The 20484-nt window shown below is 48.5% G+C and overlaps 1 protein-coding gene across 6 annotated transcripts in view; it reads left to right on the plus strand.

Annotated features, from left to right (window-relative positions):
- The first annotated feature begins 17246 nt into the window (after positions 1-17246).
- ATN1 (atrophin 1) overlaps positions 17247-20484 on the plus strand; it is a 200559-nt gene continuing 197321 nt past the window's right edge. For 3 of the 6 annotated variants that reach the window (XR_013598479.1, XM_078651530.1, XM_078651529.1), the window contains exon 1: positions 17247-19945. The gene's annotated coding sequence lies outside the window, so the exon portion shown is untranslated. The remainder of the gene's footprint in view (positions 19946-20484) is intronic. The other 3 variants (XR_013598477.1, XR_013598476.1, XR_013598478.1) reach the window with 1 other exon arrangement.

A 20484-nucleotide genomic window follows, 5' to 3' on the forward strand; every position in this document is an offset into this window, starting at 1 on the left:
AAGTAATCCCTATGTAGGCCTTGATGTCCACAAGGTAGTGTGCGTGGTATTTAAAAACAGGCATTTAGAAATGTAATATCAACATGTCCTTACAGTGACAAGCTCTCAAAAGCTGATTTTCACTGTGGCAGGCCTAGCTGTCCTATGTAAAAAACAGAGTCCAGATTAAAATCCTGTATCTCAGGAAAGAGGGTAGCTAGAAAAATAATTAAACAACTATTGTATTAGTTATTAAAATTATGAATAAATATGACAGAAAAGTAACTTAGTGTATGATTTAGATTTCAGCGTGCGGTTTACTCCATCACAACGGTGAAGGATATCCCATCTGCTGAGATATAAATCCTATAGTATCCTATGGGATTTATATTTCGGTGGACGGAATATCCATCACCCTTGTGGTGGAGTAACCTCTCCACCGAAATCTAAATCAGGCCCTTATTTCCTGGAGAGTAGATTTGCATTTGTACTCCCACTTTTGCAAGTCAGCGATTAGCATTTGACTAGAAGTGAAAAATGTGTGAAATGCTTCCCAGGAGCAAACAATAGGCAGACTTTAGTGGGCGGAGATGATTCCTGTGATCCTCCCTGAATGTGCTGAATGGGGCCTACAAGCATAGTTTTTGACAATACAGTATCAAATCCTGCTGGAGTGTCAGATCCTGCTAGATAGGTCTACTGGGTTTACATATAACACTTTGGGCACACTTAAAAGGCAGAGAACAGGATGGCTTGATAATTCTTCCACTGTCTGGTTGCTGATGAGCCCTGCTGGACTTCTGTTTCTGGGTTTTACATAACACTGCTGGCACACTTTAAAGAAAGGGAAACAGGATGCCAAAACAGTTTTTGTGTATCCACTTTCTGGTTTCTGGAAAACCCTCCTATTGTTCTACCACACTTCTGTCTCTGGGTTTATTGTGGGCACTGTGGCTACCCTAACCTGGAGTTTTTGTGTTATATTAGGGAGGACACTAGGGTGTATACTCCCAACACCCACCTGGACCTGGTCTCTCTTATACTCAGGACAAAGAAGTAGACTCCAAGAGTCATACGTCTGACCTTCTGATCAAGCCACAGGGATAGATCAAGCTACAAGAGGCCTTTCCTGCAAGTGGCCTGCTGAAGGAGGGTGGGAGCACACTGCCTCACACTCCAGCACCCAATTTGCCCCAAAGCATCATGGTAAATGCAGTGCATGATAACATGTACATCAGTAGTAGTCTTTAATTTTTCACCCTTGTTAGTGCAGCCTGTGCTGTGTAAATCTAGACATGTGTTTCTGGATTCATTACGTCATCAGCAGAGAGCAACTAGTTGTTTTGGGGGTCCTGGAAATCCTGCACAAGTTCTTCTCAGGTCTCTGTACCACTCACTGGGTACAAGAGCATTAACACAAGCTTGTCCGCTTAGTAGCACAAGGGAGCCTTTTCAAACAGAAGGAGGATGGGAGCACAGTGGCCCACATCCCAGCACTCAATTTGCCCCAATGCATCATGGTAAATGTAGTGCATGATAACACTTACTTCAGTGGTAGTCTTTAACTTTTCACACTTGGTGCAGCCTGTGCTGATGTTTCTGAATTAATTATGTCATCTGGCTGGCTGATCAGCAGCAACGGGTCCTGGACTAGACCATGCAGTTGGCATCTAAGTGAGTGCCTTCTCAGAGGTTCTGTGGGACTTTAGAAGAGGATTCCAGTCCTGGATTGGGACTTTAAGGATTAAAGTCAGAAGGTAAACTATTTGACCAGGATGAACCTGGTTAGTGTATCCAACCCGCCCACAATCAAGTTCAGCGTCAAATTGTGCCTAGGTCCCAGTCTATTGCGACCATTGACTGTCATTCACACTTTATACTTCTTGGCACTATTACTACTTTTAAAAAAAAATACTCATATTTTCGCTTCTGCTGATTGGATTTTTGTCATTTGGCGTCATTTTATTAAATTTCACTCTTTTCTTTTAATTTGATTTGGCATGTTTTGTATTATTTACTAATGTTTTCCTACTGCATAAATACTTTACACATTGCCTAAGTTAAGCCTGTCTGCTCTGTGCCATTACTAAGATGGTGCTGAGCTTGGTTAATATAGTGACTTTGAGGGCTCACCCTGACATGGGTTGTGATTGTTCCTTGAGGTGTATAATCACATTTCTTTTAGCTCACATTCTTGTTTTTGTTTCTTTGATTGGGCATTCCATTCTCAGTTTCTCTTCATTCCTTTGGCTGTGATCTCCCACTGTAAACTGTCTAATGCCTCCTGATTTTAATTTATTTTTTCAAGGTGAATATATGGCACTGACTTTGGAGCGACAGTTCTTATTCAATTCGGGGAGAGGGCCTACAGCCAATAAGGTGTGACACCTTTAAAATCTACGGTCCATCCAGTGAGCTCTAGACACATCCTCCTGCACATATCCAGCCTGGAAAGCATGGGAAGTGTATCTTTTATCTCCTGTCTTTGGAAGGACGAATAAAGAAAGAATTGATTGATTGACTGATTGATTGCATGGGAAGTGAGGCACCCTGGAAAGTTGAGTTACATTGTTGCCTATTTATCTTATGCAGCTAACAACCACTGACAAAGCCAATAGTCATGGCTTGTTGTAGGTGTAATGATAGTTGTTGTATTGTATATTTTGATGCAATGACGGAAGCAGCAAAATGGACTGACAAAGAAAATGTGTGGGTCTTGCACCGCTCCTTAAATCGGTGTTTATCCGTTTATAATGATTTGTTGCGTGCTAGAAGAGGTGTCGCTGTCTGATCCACACAGCGTGTACTGTTACAAAGACTATTGCAAAGCTGCCCCGACATGGGGGCAGACTCCTCCAAGCACTGCTGATGAGACTGAATAAGTCTTGTTCACTAGAGATGTTTTTATTAAAGTTTTCTTCAAAAATCGGTAATCAAGTTAAATGTTCATGATCATAGGTTCAACACATTGTTTTCATGGTTGCAAAAAGTATATCAGACGAGATATCAAATGCATGTTCATCATAGATTACAGATCCCAATGCATTTCGGGCTGTGCTTAAGCCCTTCATCAGGGGATTACTCTACAAGAAAGAAAGAAAGAAAGAAACGATCACTAAGGATCTGTATATGGTGCTATACCAGTTCAGATAATATGGTAAACAGATGTGTTTAAAAACACCAAGGTGAGAAATAGTAAATATAACTGTTAAGGTTGCGTCTCACGTGCAAATTAAATAATATTGAACTGAATTCAAAAGGGTGCCGCAATGCGTGTGCAGGATACGAACGTGTGAAGTCATAGTGCAGAGAAAAAGTGCCCGAAACGGTAAAACAACCGAGTGATCGTATTCACGTTGAAGGGGTGAGACAGAAACCGTGATCCAAACTCTTAGTCATGTGAAATGCTGTTAACGCAGTGACTCACTGTGTCGATGTACGGTTCAATGGCCTGAAAATACACGAAGATGAGGAGAATGGTAAGGCTAATATATAGTCACGGCGAGGACATTACAGCGGTCCTCAAAAGAGGTACTTACTTCGGTAGGGTGAAAACTCAGTAGAGTGTTTCAAATCGGCGTCCCTCTGATGAGCGTGGCGTGTATCCCGGTGGGGAGTACCAAAATATGACGGCGTGGCGTTAGTACTGAACAGAAATGATGGACTTAAGCCCATGATAATGGGCGCCATCTTGAAGTGGTGAAGGGACTAGTAAAATGGAATGTGGAGATTAATACGTGACGTACAGCATAAAAGATGTGAAGATTAAAAATAATACGTGTCGTACAGCATAAAGGATATATGCAAATATGAATAATAATTCAAAATAATAATAATTAAAAAAAACAAGACATAAACTGTGAAACAATATCCAAAAGATGAAACACATCATGTCATAGAAATGTTCAATGAATCATATACACTCAGAGATAGCATAGGAATTCCATTCTATAATTCAACCCGTTTGGTTGCATCGTCGCCATGTGGCGGATCCAGTAATTCTCCCGTTTGAGGAGAGTGTTTTTGTTGTTTCTCGTGGGTTTGATTTGTTCAAGAATCAAATATTTTAACTGTGCCACTGTGTGGTTTTTCTCAAGAAAGTGTGCTGCTACTGTGGATTTGACATTTTTCGTCCGTATGTTGCTTTTGTGTTCAAGGATGCGTACTCGGATTTTTCTTTCCGTGTGGCCTATATAGCATGAGCCACACGGGCATTTGAGCATGTAAATGACGTTAGAAGAATTACATGTTGCATTGACTTTCAATTTCACTTTGTAGCCTTTCATTGGATGGTTGGTGTAGTTCCCTGGTATGACGTTGTTGCAGTTGCTGCAATTGTAACATGGCAAGAGTCCCTTGTATGTTTGAGTTTCCATATGATCACTGGGTCTCGTGAGAATTTCTTTGAGGTTGCGTCCTCTGGTGTAAGCAAAGATGGGTGATTGGGCAAAGATATTATGAAAGTCAGGTTCAGTACTTAGTAGTGGCCAATGTTTTAAGATGATTTTGCGAAACTGGTTGCTGGTGACGGTGTATTTAGACACCACTACCATTCGTGTGTTTTCAACCTTAGGCTTGATGCGTAACAAATCGTTGCGATTGGGTTTTTTTTTGCAACGGGCAGCTGCCTTGTCTAGTGTCTCTTGCGGATAGCCACGTGATTTGAATCTTTCTAGCATGAGGTTTTGTTGTTTTTCACTCTCCAAGGTTGACGACACAATGCGTTTGACTCTCAATAGTTGTTCGTGTATTTTCAGGCCATTGAACCGTACATCGACACAGTGAGTCACTGCGTTAACAGCATTTCACATGACTAAGAGTTTGGATCACGGGTTCTGTCTCACCCCTTCAACTTGAATACGATCACTCGGTTGTTTTACCGTTTTGGGCACTTTTTCTCTGCACTATGACTTCACACGTTCGTATCCTGCACACGCATTGCGGCACCCTTTTGAATTTAGTTCAACATTATTTAATTTGCACGTGAGACGCAACCTAAACAGTTATATTTACTATTTCTCACCTTGGTGTTTTTAAACACATCTGTTTAGCATGTTATCTGAACTGGTATAGCACCATATACAGATCCTTAGTGATCGTTTCTTTCTTTCTTTCTTGTAGAGTAATCCCCTGATGAAGGGCTTAAGCACAGCCCGAAATGCATTGGGATTTGTAATCTATGATGAACATGCATTGGATATCTCATCCGATATACTTTTTGCAACCATGAAAACAATGTGTTGAACCTATGATCATGAACATTTAACTTGATTACCGATTTTTTTTTCTTCACAACAAAATTTTATTGATTTTATAGATCGGGTAAGCAAAAACCGCAGACCTCCACAGTCAGGAGAGTCCTGCCACAGTGTTAAGTATACAGAAGCAAAATGCAGACCCAATCAGAAACAACCCCATCCAACCTCCCCACCACCCAACACACCCAGACGAGCCCGCTACCCACCCCTTATCCCTCCCTAACCCCGTGCACGTGTTCATTTCTAGACACCAATAGTCGGTCAAATCTGGTAAAAGAGCCAGTGTCTCCTCAGGCCCACAGCCCGTCCACTGAATCTGTTTCTCCGTCATCCGGTTCCACCGGGGGATCAAGTAGTAAACCCCTATATTCCGCCCACCTTTTCCATATCTTGAAATGTTTACGGGGACACCCTCTTGCTTCAAATACCGGGTGTTCCAAGCCCATGCAGTAATCAATCCCCGTCTTCCAAGCACTCAACGGGGGGGCCCGCTCACTCTTCCACGCCTGCGCCAGGTCTCGTTTGGCAAGGACAAGGCCCAACAGCAACAGATGACGCTTGTAGATGCTTCCCCCAACACCCTCTAGGACATGGAGCAGGGCCAAGCGAGGAGTCCGGGGAAGATCCCATCCCAGCACCTCCGATAGACAGCTCCATACACCCCCCCAGAACCGGGACAAACCACCACAGGACCACACAGTATGTAGCAGCGTGCCCATTTCAGCACCACAACGCAAGCAGTCCGGAGACCCAATCAAGCTTGCCTTCCACAAACGCTCTCGTGTATAATAGGCCCTGTGTAGATATTTGAACTGTATCAGGCGCAAGCGCACCGCAATAGCAGCACCCCGCGGGGACTCTAGAGCCTCCCTCCAATCATCCTCATCCATTGGGCCAATGTCTCGCTCCCAGGCCTCCCGCAGTTTAAGGAGGGAAGAGGAACAGTGAGTAACCAAAGTTTGGTATATGCGGGACACTTTCTTATCGCCCAGATCGCCCATAAAGACTTTAGCCTCCAGAGGGCTGAACTCCGGCAGTGACTCCAGGCCCACCAAGCTAGGCCCAAGTGCATGGCGGAGCTGAAGATATTTGAAGAATTGGGTATTAGGCATATGATACTCAACACTAAGCTCTTGAAAAGATTTAAGTGCCGTGCCGGATACTACGTGGCCTAGCGATGAGATCCCAATGGAGTCCCAACCTTCAAACCCGGATAACGTGGCCAATGCAGGAAGCTGCCCATTATGCCACAATGGGGTCTCGGCCGTCAGTCTGCCCCACCAAGCCATACGGCGCAGCGCCTGACGCCATATCGTAAACACCACCTGTGTGGCCCGGGGCAGCCGCCGCCGCAGACCGGCCGAAAAGAGAATCGTGTGTAGAGTGTGGCCTCTCATCAGGAGGTGTTCCAGCGCGTATGCCGGGTCCCCTCTACTTCCATACCACCATTCGTTGAGGACCAGCAAGTGGGAGGCTTGGTAGTAGGACAATACGTCCGACGTCGCAAGCCCACCACAGTAAGTGGACAGAAAACATGTACGCAGTGCCACCCTGGCGGCACCCCCAGCCCACAGGAATCGTCCCAAAGCAGAGTTAACCTGCCGAAACCACTGGGGAGCAATCGGGTGCGGATGATTCTGTAGTTGGTACAAGAGGCGCGGGAGTGCAACCATCTTAAATATTGCCGACCTGCCAAAAATAGTAAGGGGCATTCGCGCCCATGCTTTAAGGTCCGACTGGACTTTATCCCAGACCGGCACCACATTCCGCTCCCAGGAGATCGACGCAGAGTCCGATAGGAAGACACCCAGATACAGTAGGCCTCCAACCGCCACTTTCAGGGCCGACGCCCAGTGGCCCGCGCGCGCTCCATCACCCAACACCCATAGGGTGGACTTCCGCGGGTTAAGGTACAGACCCGAGACTTCCCCGAAGATGCGCATGATTTCTAACACCCGCGGGCCCGACCTATCGAGGTCTGTAAGGAAGAACAGGACATCGTCCGCATACAGCGCAATCCTATCGGTGCATCCCTGGTCCCATCTAAAACCTTGCAGCTGTGCATCAATGCGCACCCAAGAGGCGAGGGGCTCCATCGCTAACGCGAAGAGGTAGGGGGAGAGTGGGCAACCCTGACGGGTCCCCCGCCCGATTGGAAACCGCACAGAAACAGCACCCGAGACCCGCACGGCTGCCGTGATGTCAGTGTAAAGCAACCGAACGTATGAGATGAAAACCGGGCCCAAGTTAAGGCGGGGCAGGAGCGCAAACAAATAGGCCCAACTCACGGAGTCGAACGCCCTATTTATATCCGCCAGCAACAGGGCCGCTCGCTCACCCGTGGCCCCCATCGCATCGATGGCCGTCTGAGCCCGTCTGACATTGTGTCGCGTCGCCCTGTGCGGCATAAAGCCTGCCTGGTCCGGATGAACCAGATCCGCTACGTAGGGGAGAAGCCGGTTCGCCAGCACTTTTGCCAGTAGTTTTGCTTCTATGTTAAGCAACGATATGGGGCGATACGAGTCGTGCTTAGCAGGTGGCCTACCCGGTTTCTGGAACACCACCACCTCAGCATGTCGCCAATCAGCGGGCAACCGACCCGACTCACGCGCAGCCTCCAGGGCGGCCTTATAGTGAGCCCCCAGTTGGAGCTGGAACTTCTTATAAAATTCGCACGGGAAACCACTCGGTCCGGGCGCCTTTCCCGTGTTGAGTTGCGCCAGCGCGTCCCCCACCTCCTCCCCCGTAATAGGGAGATCCAAGATCGCCCGCGCCTCGTCGGAGACCGCCCTCGGGGGCAGGTCCACGATAAACTTGTCCGCCTCTTCGGCCGGGAGGCAGTCCTGCGGCGCATAAAGTGCCGCGTAGTATCGCGCGAAACTAGCCGCCAGTTCCACCGGGTCCGTTATTGTAGCTCCAGTCTCATCAGTAAGTCCAGGCAGCGTAATCGGCTGCATGGTATTCTGACACAGTCGATGAAGCATAGTGCACGACTTGTCCCCCCATTGGTAAATTCTACTGCGGGTGGCGAGCCATGCCTGGCGAGCCTCATCAAGCAGCACATATGCATGAGTCTGTTGCGCCTGCAAAAGCGACCGCACAGCGTCTCCACCTCCCTCCTCCTTACACCGCCTCTCGAGGGTCTCCACCCGCGCCGCCGCTGCTACTATGGCCTCCCTATGTCGTCGGCGAGCCGCCGCGCACCACGCTATATCCACCCCACGAAGCGTGGGCTTCATAGCTTCCCAGGCCAACGACACATCCGTGTCCCCGACAAGGTTTTCCTGCCAATAATGGGCTATCGCTCCCCGCATATGCCGGACGTAGTCATCCTGCTGAAGATGCCACGAGGACATTCGCCACCGGAACGGCTGCCTCCGCCCGCACAGGTCAACATCTACAGTCACTGGAGAGTGGTCAGATAACCCGCGAGGCAGGATGGCCGCCCCCCGCACTCGGCTCAGGCACCCACTTGGCACAAACACACAATCCAGACGTGAAAACGAGCCATGCACTGCAGAAACATACGTATATTCTCTGGCCGCCGCATGCAGATGTCGCCACGTATCAACCCAGCCCAGTCCATCCACCATCGCACGCAACCGAGAGGGGGCAGCCACCACAGGCGTACCCCGCGGCCGAAGACGGTCCATAGTCACATCCAGCACATCATTCCAATCCCCACCAATCACAGCAAGGGACTCTGGGACCTCTGCCCATACCGCAAACAGCCTTTCAGCTAGAGCCCACTGCAGAGGGGGAGGGGCATAGACACTCCCAAAGACGACTGGTTCCGTACCCACCCTACCCTGTACAACAATGTATCTGCCCTGTGGATCAAGCCAGAGTCTCTCATGCACATATGCAAGTCGTCTATGAATCAAGATGGCAACCCCTCTAGAGCCCCTCGAAAAGCCGGTGTGAAAAACCTGGTGGTAGCCAAATCTTTGCAGGCAGGGTGCTTTCGTGCCCATCATATGCGTCTCCTGCAAGAGCAGTACATCCGCCCCCTCCCGCTTAGCCCCCCTCAGAACAGCTCCCCTCTTAATTTTATCCAACAAGCCCCGGACGTTCCAGCTCAATATACGCATAGACATACAACGGGTCCCTGTAGGCAATGCATCAACCATAATCCCAGGGAAAATAAAGCAAGAGGACCAAGCAGCAGGCCCGAACATACAACACCGATATACACAAAGGGTTAAACCCAGTAAAGTCAAGGGACCTGGGTGATAAAGTGGTATGTAAGAAAGGGGTCCCAGACAAAGCACTAATATTATTAACAATTTACAATGATTCTTTACAAAAAAGACAGATAAATGAATGCAAAAGGATTTATTTCAAGTTTGCATTAGAACCGCTCATTGGTTTGCATCTCAACAACAACACATTACAAAATTCTTATATATGTGCCCACATACACAACAGGGAAAGGGGTGAAGTGAGGGAAAGTGCCAAGGTTGAAGAGGGAATGGGGAAATAGGTCAGATTCGTTCGTGATATGTATTTATCAAAATTCAAAAAAAAAATTTTTTCCATGTGAATCCTTGATCCAAGGTCCACGATACTCGGCTCATATAGAGTCCATAATGAAATTGGTGTAGACCACCTAACTCGCCGTCAGCTGCTTTAGTCTAGCTTGGGGGTAGGAGTTGGTGAAGATACTGGCGTCTACGTTTCGACCCACAGAACGCGTAGGATATTGGTCCTTACAACGGGGTCTTCTTCAGGACGGGACGGTTGTGGGTGGGCAACCTCCTAACATACACCAGAAGATGAACCACATTAGAATCTTGGTCCTGATGGTCACCAGAATTCGAGGTTATATTCCCAATCATAAACTAATGATGGTGACCAAGGAATAGTCCTGCCAGGAGCGTATCTCAAAGCGCAGTATTTTGAAGGCTGTTGACAGCGCGGCAGTCTTTCGGGAGTTGAAACGTTTAGAGCACCACGCCGGCGGTGTCAGATGGTCACCGCCATAATCTCTTTCTTGGTGACGATCAATTGAAGATTTATATCGCATGGGGACCCAGTGATATGTCAACCCATACGTTAAACGTCAAGTAATTACTCCAACTTGTGTTTTCAGCAGGGCTCTGTTAAGAACGTATAACGGAAAAGGAAACCTTCACGTGTGTTTTGAATTTTAAGGCATGTTAATAAACTGCCTAATACGACCATATATCCTTCGTGAGCAATAGAGCCTGTTTGTCCATTAAAGACAAGCCACCGTACAATCTAAAGTGGATACTCGAGGTGGTTGAAGAACACGCTGAAGCCCCTGCGGCTGCAATATACTGCGCTTTGAGATACGCTCCTGGCAGGACTATTCCTTGGTCACCATCATTAGTTTATGATTGGGAATATAGCCTCGAATTCTGGTGACCATCAGGACCAAGATTCTAATGTGGTTCATCTTCTGGTGTATGTTAGGAGGTTGCCCACCCACAACCGTCCCGTCCTGAAGAAGACCCCGTTGTAAGGACCAATATCCTACGCGTTCTGTGGGTCGAAACGTAGACGCCAGTATCTTCACCAACTCCTACCCCCAAGCTAGACTAAAGCAGCTGACGGCGAGTTAGGTGGTCTACACCAATTTCATTATGGACTCTATATGAGCCGAGTATCGTGGACCTTGGATCAAGGATTCACATGGAAATTTTTTTTTTTTTTGAATTTTGATAAATACATATCACGAACGAATCTGACCTATTTCCCCATTCCCTCTTCAACCATGGCACTTTCCCTCACTTCACCCCTTTCCCTGTTGTGTATGTGGGCACATATATAAGAATTTTGTAATGTGTTGTTGTTGAGATGCAAACCAATGAGCGGTTCTAATGCAAACTTGAAATAAATCCTTTTGCATTCATTTATCTGTCTTTTTTGTAAAGAATCGAACATACAACACCAGCTCTAGTTCAGCATGAAAATCACGTGCACCACAAACCGAACCCCCCCCACCCACACCCCCAAATAACAACCCCCTGAACACCCCGTCTCCCAACCCCCACCCCCCTCCCCTATACCTCATAGAACACAGAAGTATTTGTCGCGGCATGGGCGACCTCGGGCCCAAAACAGAGCGCCCAAAGCCTACCATACCAATGGATCCCAACTACCCACTCAACCCACAGGAACCCCCCCCTCACTAACACCCGCCTATAATGGAGGGATGTAGCCCCGATAAGATAGCACCCCGAACCCCACCCCGCAGCCCCATGTCCTCCCCAACACGTAAAGCAAACAGTGTCAAGGCATCTTGTCCCGGATTGGTCGGGCAGCAGGACTTACTCATCAGCCACACACTGCCAAGATCTACCACAGCCATAAGTCACCTTACTTTCAAACGATGTTCAATTGTCCTTATTCGATTGGTCCGAGTCCGCCGGTGTTCCATCTCCTGCCCTAGCGTGAGAAGGGGAGCGCTGCCGTGATCTAGAACTCCTGTGTCTTTTCCCCCTGACGCGCTGGTTCGCCCGCTCCGGAGAGGAGCTCCTGGAGGAGCCTGGGTTCAGGCCCGGTTGAGCATTCGGCCGAACCCTCACCGTCTCATCCGTCCACCTAAAGACATCCTCCGGGGTATCAAAAAAGTGTGTCCGCGATTGGAAAATCACTCGGAGGCGGGCCGGATAAAGTAGCGAGTACTGGAGCTTCAGGCCGCGCAGCTTCGCCTTGGCCGCTACGAAGGAGTGTCGTTGCTGCTGTACCATCTTCGTATAGTCCGGGAAGATCATGATTTTCTGACTGTCAAACATGACCGTGTCCTTCGCCCTCGCCTCCCGCAGTATGGTGTCCCTGTCGTGAAAATTCAAGATCCGTGCGATCACCGGTCTGGGTCGCTCGCCCGTGGGCGGTTTCTGCGTCAAGGCTCTATGGGCGCGCTCTATTACGAAGCACCTCGAAAGCGCGTCTGGGGGGTAACCACGACTCCAGCCACTGGGACAAGAAACCTTCCATATCCCCCTTCTCGCAGCCCTCGGGAAATCCCACGAAGCGAAGGTTATTCCTACGCGCCCGTCCTTCGGCATCCTCCACTCGAAGCGCCAAGCCCCTCTGGATCTTCTCCATCGCGGCCACCTTCTGTTTCAGGGACCCCACATCGTCTTCCACTGTTGAAAGCCTGGATTCCGCCTCCGTGATGCGGGTCACTGCGTTGCGAAGGTCCTGGCGCAACAAGGTCACATCTGCCCCCACCGCACCTATCTTGGCGTCAAGCATGTCTCTGGACTGGGTGATAGCCGCCATAAGCGCCGCATTGTCCGGTCCCGCGCTCTGGCCCCCCCCCGATGCGCCGGCACCTCCAGGCGGCCCAGTGAACTTGTCGATGGGCCCTTGTTTGGCAGGTCCGCTGCCTCCTCCACCCCTGGTCATAATGCAGGCTGTAATCGGGCCGCCGTTCCAAGGTGTGCCCACAGGCCTCAGGGTAGGTCGCGCACTGCAGGGGTCCCAACTCACCACAGCTCCAAGGTCCTCGCTCGCTGGCCGTCGCCGTACCCCTCACCCACACACACTGGGGCCGGAGGGACTCACGAATGATGAAGTAGCACCCCAGCCAGGGTCACACAGCAGGAGCCTCCAGCCCGGACAGGCGGCAAGATGTCCAGCGCAAGTACCAGTAGCGCCACCAACACCACAGGCGTGGCCGTCCACTCCACCGTCCGCGTCGGCTCCGGGCAGCACCACCCACCACCAGGGGGCACGAAAATTGAGGGCCCGGTTTCAAGGCCGCAGCACCAGCCAACACCGTCCTCCGGCGTCTGGAGTACCCGAGCCGCCACTCAAGGAGCGGAGGGGCACAGCGGGGCCTCCGCCTTCAGCTCCGGTGTCTTGTAAAGAAATCGGGGCGGCGCCAGCAGCTGGGGCCGAGGACCAGCACCAGAGCCTCCCGCCCGGACACCACCAAAATCGAGGCCCCGGCTTCGCACGCCGGACCAGGCCTCAAATCAATGCCACCTCCGCCGTCGGCTCCAGGGGACCAAGGAGCTCCGTTCGTCGCCCCGGGGGACGCCTCAAACCATCGGCTCCAGTAGCTAGGGCCGGGGACCAACACCAGAATGTTCGGCCTGGACACCCCCAAAATCGAGGTCCCGGCTCCGCACGCCGGACCAGGCCTCAAGGCGCCGCCACCACCGTCGTCAGCTCCGGAGTACCGGGGAACTCCGCCTGTCGTACCGGAGGACGTCTCGCACCATCCGCCACCAACGCTGAGCTGGAAAGCTGCCAGGTAGGTCCGGGAGCAAGGATAAATGCACGGATTAGTACAGGGCCGGTGGGAGCTCTAACAAGCTACGTCCACCATCTTCGCCCGCTAGGCCACGCCCCCCTTGATTACCGATTTTTGAAGAAAACTTTAATAAAAAACATCTCTAGTGAACAAGACTTATTCAGTCTCATCAGCAGTGCTTGGAGGAGTCTGCCCCCATGTCGGGGCAGCTTTGCAATAGTCTTTAGAAGCAGCAAAATACCAGTCTGCAGCACACTATGCCAAGCACAGATTTTAGTGCAACAGTTTTAAGCCACGCCCTTAATTACATCAGTCACGCTGTTTCATCCAACTTAAAACCCTGCCTATAGCTTGTACAATTGTTCAATGTCCTGCAGAAAATGTAAAAAAAATCTGTAGCATTCCCAGCTCCAGTGGGACATATTGCATCAGTTTCAGGTAAATACTTCTTGATGAGAAGAGCATATTGATGTCGATATCATACAAAACCTGAATCCATGCTGCTAAGCGTCCGGGGAAACACCATACAAGTGTGTATCCATTCTCTGACTAAAGATCGCAGTTGATCTGTTCAGGGCTGGCTCTAGGGCGGTGCGATCGGTGCCAGCACACCGGGTGCTGACTTTTGGAATGTTTGAAGATTCCAAAAACCGGGTGTTGTTTCATCACAACTTCATCAAACTACGTGTCCCAGAAACCCTGCTACAAGGAACAGGAAGAAGAACATATAAGCAGAGTCAGCACAAGCACCGTGTGATGAATGTTTGTGGAGAGATGCCATTTGCCAAGTGAAGCTTGAAGAATATCGCCTAAATGTAAGTGTGGAGAACTGCTCAAAACGTTTGACTTTAAGATTTATTGGCAAACATTTGCGCAGCATTTAAGCACGTTTTAATCTATTGCAAAAAAGCAGCCACGTGTTAAACTGTTTGAGGTAATGACCCGCAAAGAAGATGTAACTACAAACTAAAAGCGTGAGTCCAAAACATTTGGCCAGGAGGGGCATTGTTAAATATATGCGCACCATTGAAGAGCTTCTCAATTTAATGTAAATGCGCAACGATGAAAAGTCCTAATCTGAAAATATTTGCACATGCGAAGGAAGGAATAGAAACACCAAAAGCTTGAAAATGTGACATACTGCAAAGTAATTCAGACTTTCTTACCATTCTTCCAGTTCCATCAGGAAGTCATAACCCATTAAGAAGAGCCAGAAATCCCCTGAAAAAGGATTACAGCATTCACAAGTAAGGGAGAGGCCACATTAAGCTTGTCCTGTGCTTTTAACATTGGTTCATAATGATTGTCTAAATGACCACAATTTAATTGTATTTTAGGGTGGAATGTAAAGCCCTCAATGAAGTATTTTGGCTCAATTTAAATCGCAAATAAGGATACAAGGTGGGAGTCATCGCAAGTAAACACGAAGACTCCAGTAAGTCTCATATATTTAGACAAAAATGAATCATACCTGCTGAAAATTATCAGACTCAAAACGTCATACTTACACAATATATTTACCCATGTTCAGGTGTCTAAGAGGATACTATTAGGAGAATGAATTTCAGCAAAGAAGATAAGGTACCAGATAAACTTAGTGCCAATTTTACCTATTAATTGCCGAGAAAGGGTGATGCAGTGTGTTATTTATACATCTCATTATTTGTTAATTTAGACCGTTGTCTAAGCCCTGATGATAATCCCGAGGCAGAGGGGGATTGGAACCGCGCTGGCACGCTAATATTTTACCTGCAAGGGATCCACATTAATTGAAGCTCTAGAGAGGGTGCCACTACATGAAATATACCCCGAGAGCAAATCACTTCCAGAGAAATTTGTCCCCGCAGTATACCTGTTTGAAGCGCTGAACGAACTGAACAATACTTAATGTCATAGCGCTTACAGGCATTGTTTGAATCACCGACTGGTGTAATTGTTTGAATTAATCGTTAGATTTGAATTGATTGTCGTCATGTTTAAGTTTTTGAATTGTCCAGTTTTTTATGTGTTTATTAACATTTATTCATGAGGAATGTATAAATGAATGAAATGTGTATTCTTTTGAAATTAAGTTGAATCAATACAACTGTGAAAGTAAAATGCTATGACGTGATGCGTTGTATTTCCAAATCTGCATGAGTAACTAGCAGTTCCAAAACTGCTGGCCAGGTAATCCTTTTTGAAAAAAGAAAAAAAAAAGACTTTTGGAGCGGGGGCACTGTGTTTTCAAGTACAATATGGTTTTAAAAGCACCTGCTGCCGTGTTCCTTGCCTCAAGCAATTTTCAGACAACCATAAAAATTTCAAGATAGCTCTGGTGAATATTGACCCTGCTGCAGAGAGATCTGAGTTTTGTCTCATAATGTAGTGCATGTACCATGTAGATTATAAAGTGCATATATTGTAAATAGAGCAAACACAAGGAGATGATGGACAGAGTGCTGAAGCTTTTCAGACCCTCACCCCCAATCACAGAACTGGGTTGAATTAATCATAGTTCTTTTGCACACTTCGCCACCCCAGTTCAGACCCAGCCATATGCTAATCAATCTTGGCCCTTTTCCTCATGGGAACAGTCCAAGCCGAACTGCCAAGCCAGGGCTTCACTAGACCGTTAACAAGCATCCATCCAGGGACCGGTTTTGGGGTTACACCCCTCATCAGCAAGGCTAGCTTGAATCTAGTAGCAAACCCCAATCTCAGATCTGGGTTGAATTACTCATAGTTATTTAGCTCACTTCACCACCCTAGTTCAGACCCTGCCATATGAAAATCAGTCTTGACCTTGTTCCTCAAGGGAACAGTCCAGGCCGAACTGCCAGGCCTTCACTGAACTGGAAACAAGCATCCTGGGACTGGTTTCAAGGTTACACTCCTCATCAGCCAGGCTAGTTTGAATCCAGTGGCAAAGTGAGCAATGGGCCTAGAGGCATACCCTACCAATTTAGGGCGAACTAAGCAAACAAAAGGAGATTAAAGAGGAGGGCTGAACCTTTTCAGACCCACCCCCCCTCCCTGGGTTGAATTCATCGTCATTCTTTAGCTAACTTCTTTCTAGCTGTCAGATTTTATTTGACTGTGGTGTTTTGGAAACCAGGGTTTGCAGCACTCCATATTTACTTTGAATTGTTTATGTGGCAATGTTGTTTTCTTGTTGATCTGTGACACATTGTCGCAGGTGGACGGGTTCACGGGGTCAGCGCTCAGACGTCACCGCTCCAGTCTGTCTACTGTTTATTTTGAGTCCATTATAGTCTGTCTTCTTGTTCTATGTGCGTGCCCTGTGATGCGTCGGGCTCGCATTCTAGTCTGTCTTCTGTTTCCGTGACGCACAGCGTCTTCACGCCTGTCCGCGCCCTCCGTGATTTAAGGCCCTCGCTCGCGCCTGCCGTTAGTGGCTTCCTCGGTGACTTAACGGAAACATTAAAGTTCTAAACGTTCAAACTTCGGTTACCGAAAACAAGTGGTATTAGGGGGAAATATTAAGCGGAGACACCCGACCGAGGTGTAACGAGTGAAGATGGAGTGGGGTGGGGTGTCGGGCCTGCAACGGGGGGAGTGAGGGAGCGGCAGAAAATGGGGCACTCCAGAGGGGTCGTGGTGTGATACCCGTGAATGGGGGAGAGAGGGGTGCTAAACACGGGCGGCAAACAGCTGGCATGGAGCCGAGGGAGATGGGGGAGTGTTAAAAGTGCAGAGGAGGGGGCGCGGGCTGTTTGGCAGGGGGGAAATTAAGACTGAGGGACATGTAAATAGAGGAGGGTGGGAAGCTAGTTGCTGAGGGCACGGCGAGAAGAGGCGGAGCCGGGGTAGTTGCTGAGGGCACGGCGAGAAGAGGCGGAGCCGGGGGTAAGGGAGGTGAGCCGGAGAGAAGAGGGAGGAGGTGAGGCGAGGGAAGAAAATTAAAGTTAATAATAAAAGAACTGGGTTGCTGGTCAAGAACATAAACATGGAATATGAGAGGAAAACTATTAGAACATGGGTGCTGGACAAGGAGGGAACTGCTGAGCCCGTGGTATGTTTAAGGAGGATAACCGAAGGGAGTAGATAGTAGCGAAGAAGGGTAAACAAATAGAGTAAGAGATTGTGGAAGGGGCAGAGCGAAGGAGGGACGAAGATATGGGAGAAAATAATCCCGATAGTGTCATTCATTACAGCGCCTACAAACAAGAGGGACTGCTGATTAAAGTAGCCAAGCATTAATGAAGAAGTGACAGCTCAGAATACCCATAACACAACTTTATATAATAAATTACAGAATAGCCTTTTCCCCAGGCTGTTCAACACGAGCCCTTTCGAGTCACCACTATTTAATATTCACGACATTAAACTGCTCTCCTACAACTTCCAAATGAACCCCCCACTCTGACACTTCCACGTAGGAACACGCTGATCCTTCAAGAGCCCTGCCCGCGGTATAACCACGACCTTCTAAATGAATCCCCCCGAATTAAGGAGAGTCCAGACAGATTTGAACTCTGTTTACAATTTTTCAATTCATTACATAAGCCATCTGCTTCAAAAGATGCATCGACTCGCACCCCATTAAGACCGGCCCCCTGTGGCTCCTCTTGCAAGAACTTGAAAGCACCCCTGCCTTCGTCCACTCAAGATAATAGCTCATGTACGGGTGCAAAAGTATTTTTTTTAAATTATTTTTATAAAGCTCGGACTTTACCCGAAGGTGTCAGAGCACTGTACAATAGAACCAGTTACGTTACATGAGAGAACTGTTACAGGAATATAACAAACAAAAATAGCATGAACAGACTGTACAAGCGATGTGAACTACAATGAGTTCACTTTCTCATAAAATGTAGTTAAGGAACATTATTTAAAGGAAAGACAGACCCCTGTGTAATTGCATGTTTACATAAATGTCCTTGACGCAATAACACCGATTTAAAATAAAACTACTTATTAACAGAGTTTTAAAAATGTAAAAGCGACATTCAACCTCTCTAAAACCCAAAAACCTCATCGACACACACACATATATATACATATATATATATATATATATATATATTGTGTTGTGTTACACACTTTTCCGCCACTTCTATAAATTCGCAACATTTCAATCCGGATCCATTCATAGAAGTCCATGCCTGATTTTTCCTGCCGCAGTCTGTGCTCTCTTTGGCCTGCCAGCCACAGTCCTCCCTCACCCCCTCCTTTTCCCCTTTTGTGCTTGGATATTACAGGAACTAGTAGGGAGAGAGAGAAATAACATTGACAGAGGGGGAGACCATAAAAAAACCAAGCTAATCCAACAGCGGAGGGGGATGCTGGGAAAAAAGCTCTTACATTCCCCCTGAAACAGTACCCAGGACCCTCACTTTGGGGCGGGGGCGCCTAAAGGAGGGGCATTTCAGACGTAGTGGAGCGAACAAACATTTTCTTGAATTTGTTTTAAAGGGGGAATGTAAGCACGTCCCTCCTCCCCTCTCCAAGGACCCTCCCCTGCACCCTTTAGGCCTCCTCCCTGACCAGGATAGGGGGTAGGGAGAAGAAACGAAGGTGGAGGATGTAGGGGGAGTGAATTTGGAGCCAGGACAAACGAAAAGTCTTTATCCCTCCCCCGATCCACCAAGGCACATACATACACATCTATACATATATGTATATTTTACAGAGTTTCAGCTACGTGCATCCTGCAAATAATGATGTCCCTCCGGACATGGATGCACGCATGAAGAGGAAGATCTGATTTCTGGGCCCCCCCTATAGTCCCATCTCCGATGCCACCCCACCTTTATTTTGTGAGTAAACTAGACGACCACAGACCTCCCTCCCCCAAAAGATAGAAAACCCTTCAACTGAGGCTGAAAGAAAGGTGCATCACTCTTTCACCACGTGCCCCCCATCACTCACCCCTCCCCGACATTTCAGCAGACCCTTTCTTGATGGGAGGACCCAGCCCACTGGCGCTGCCCGTATCTTCGAGTTGTGGGTGCTGGGAGGACACGGTGCCGTTTTTGGAGGGCATGAAAAAGGGGCACCTTTCTTTCTTCTGATTATTTGGCACCTCCCGGGCGCCGGCCATTTCTGGATCCTTCTCCAAGCGGCGACGGGAGGGGGGAGTTTTGGAAGGGATCAGGCGTCATTTTGCGACTGGGATTGCGCCGCCACCCCCCTGTAAATATCCTGCCCCCACCCGGAAGGGCGAGGAAGGCCCCAGCATTGCAGGATTCATTTTAAGTGACTTGCATCGCGCTCGCTTCGAACTCCATTGTGGACACCGGAGACTGACGCCACCCCCGGGAGATTGCAACCCCTAAGGGCCGCCGATGGCGGATTGCAGCTCGGGGTGGCACCGCCACCCGGCCCCCATGGAGGGCAACTAAGCCCCCCCTCCCTCGAGGGGCGCCTAGTGCCGCAGTACCTCCTCCCCCACCCGGAATAAGGGACAGGATGCCGGCGCAGGAGGCATAGGACCCACCCCGGAGGCGGTGTTTTGTACCCCCACAATCTCCAGGTAAGTGGTGGGGTATTTTAGAGATGGGGGTCTGGCGGGTTGGCGCTGTCTAGGTATGGTTTACGCAACTGATCTGGGCTGTTTTGGGCAATTTAAGTATGCATGACTGCGTTCATGCGTGTGGATGTGTGCCAGTGATTGGATGTGTGCCCACTGTACTAGTATTTTGCTGTGTGTATGCACACTGCTGATTGTTGACATTTGCAGTGTGTAGCGCAGTGCCAGTGGTCCCAAAAATGTGTGCCATTCAGTGTGTGCACGTATGCGTGCGTGGATCTGTGAGTCTGCTCGCCAGCTTCGCTTTTACTTTGCGTGGCTGGTGCCAGGGCATCTGTGGGTGTGTTGTGCATGTTGGCGCGTGCCTGGCAGTGCCCGCACGCCGCTCTTTGTGAATGGCATTGCATTTGCTGGTCCTCAAAACTACGTTGCCTATTTGCATTTCACTTTCAAACGTGTACGTGTATCTTAAGTATGTGTTTGTGCACTCTACATGCAATTGTATGTTCTCTACTGTTAGCGTGCGTGCCATCGCACGTTTA

This window comes from Lissotriton helveticus, chromosome 7 (genome assembly GCF_964261635.1).
Source record: "Lissotriton helveticus chromosome 7, aLisHel1.1, whole genome shotgun sequence".
Classification (NCBI taxonomy): Eukaryota; Metazoa; Chordata; class Amphibia; order Caudata; family Salamandridae; genus Lissotriton; species Lissotriton helveticus.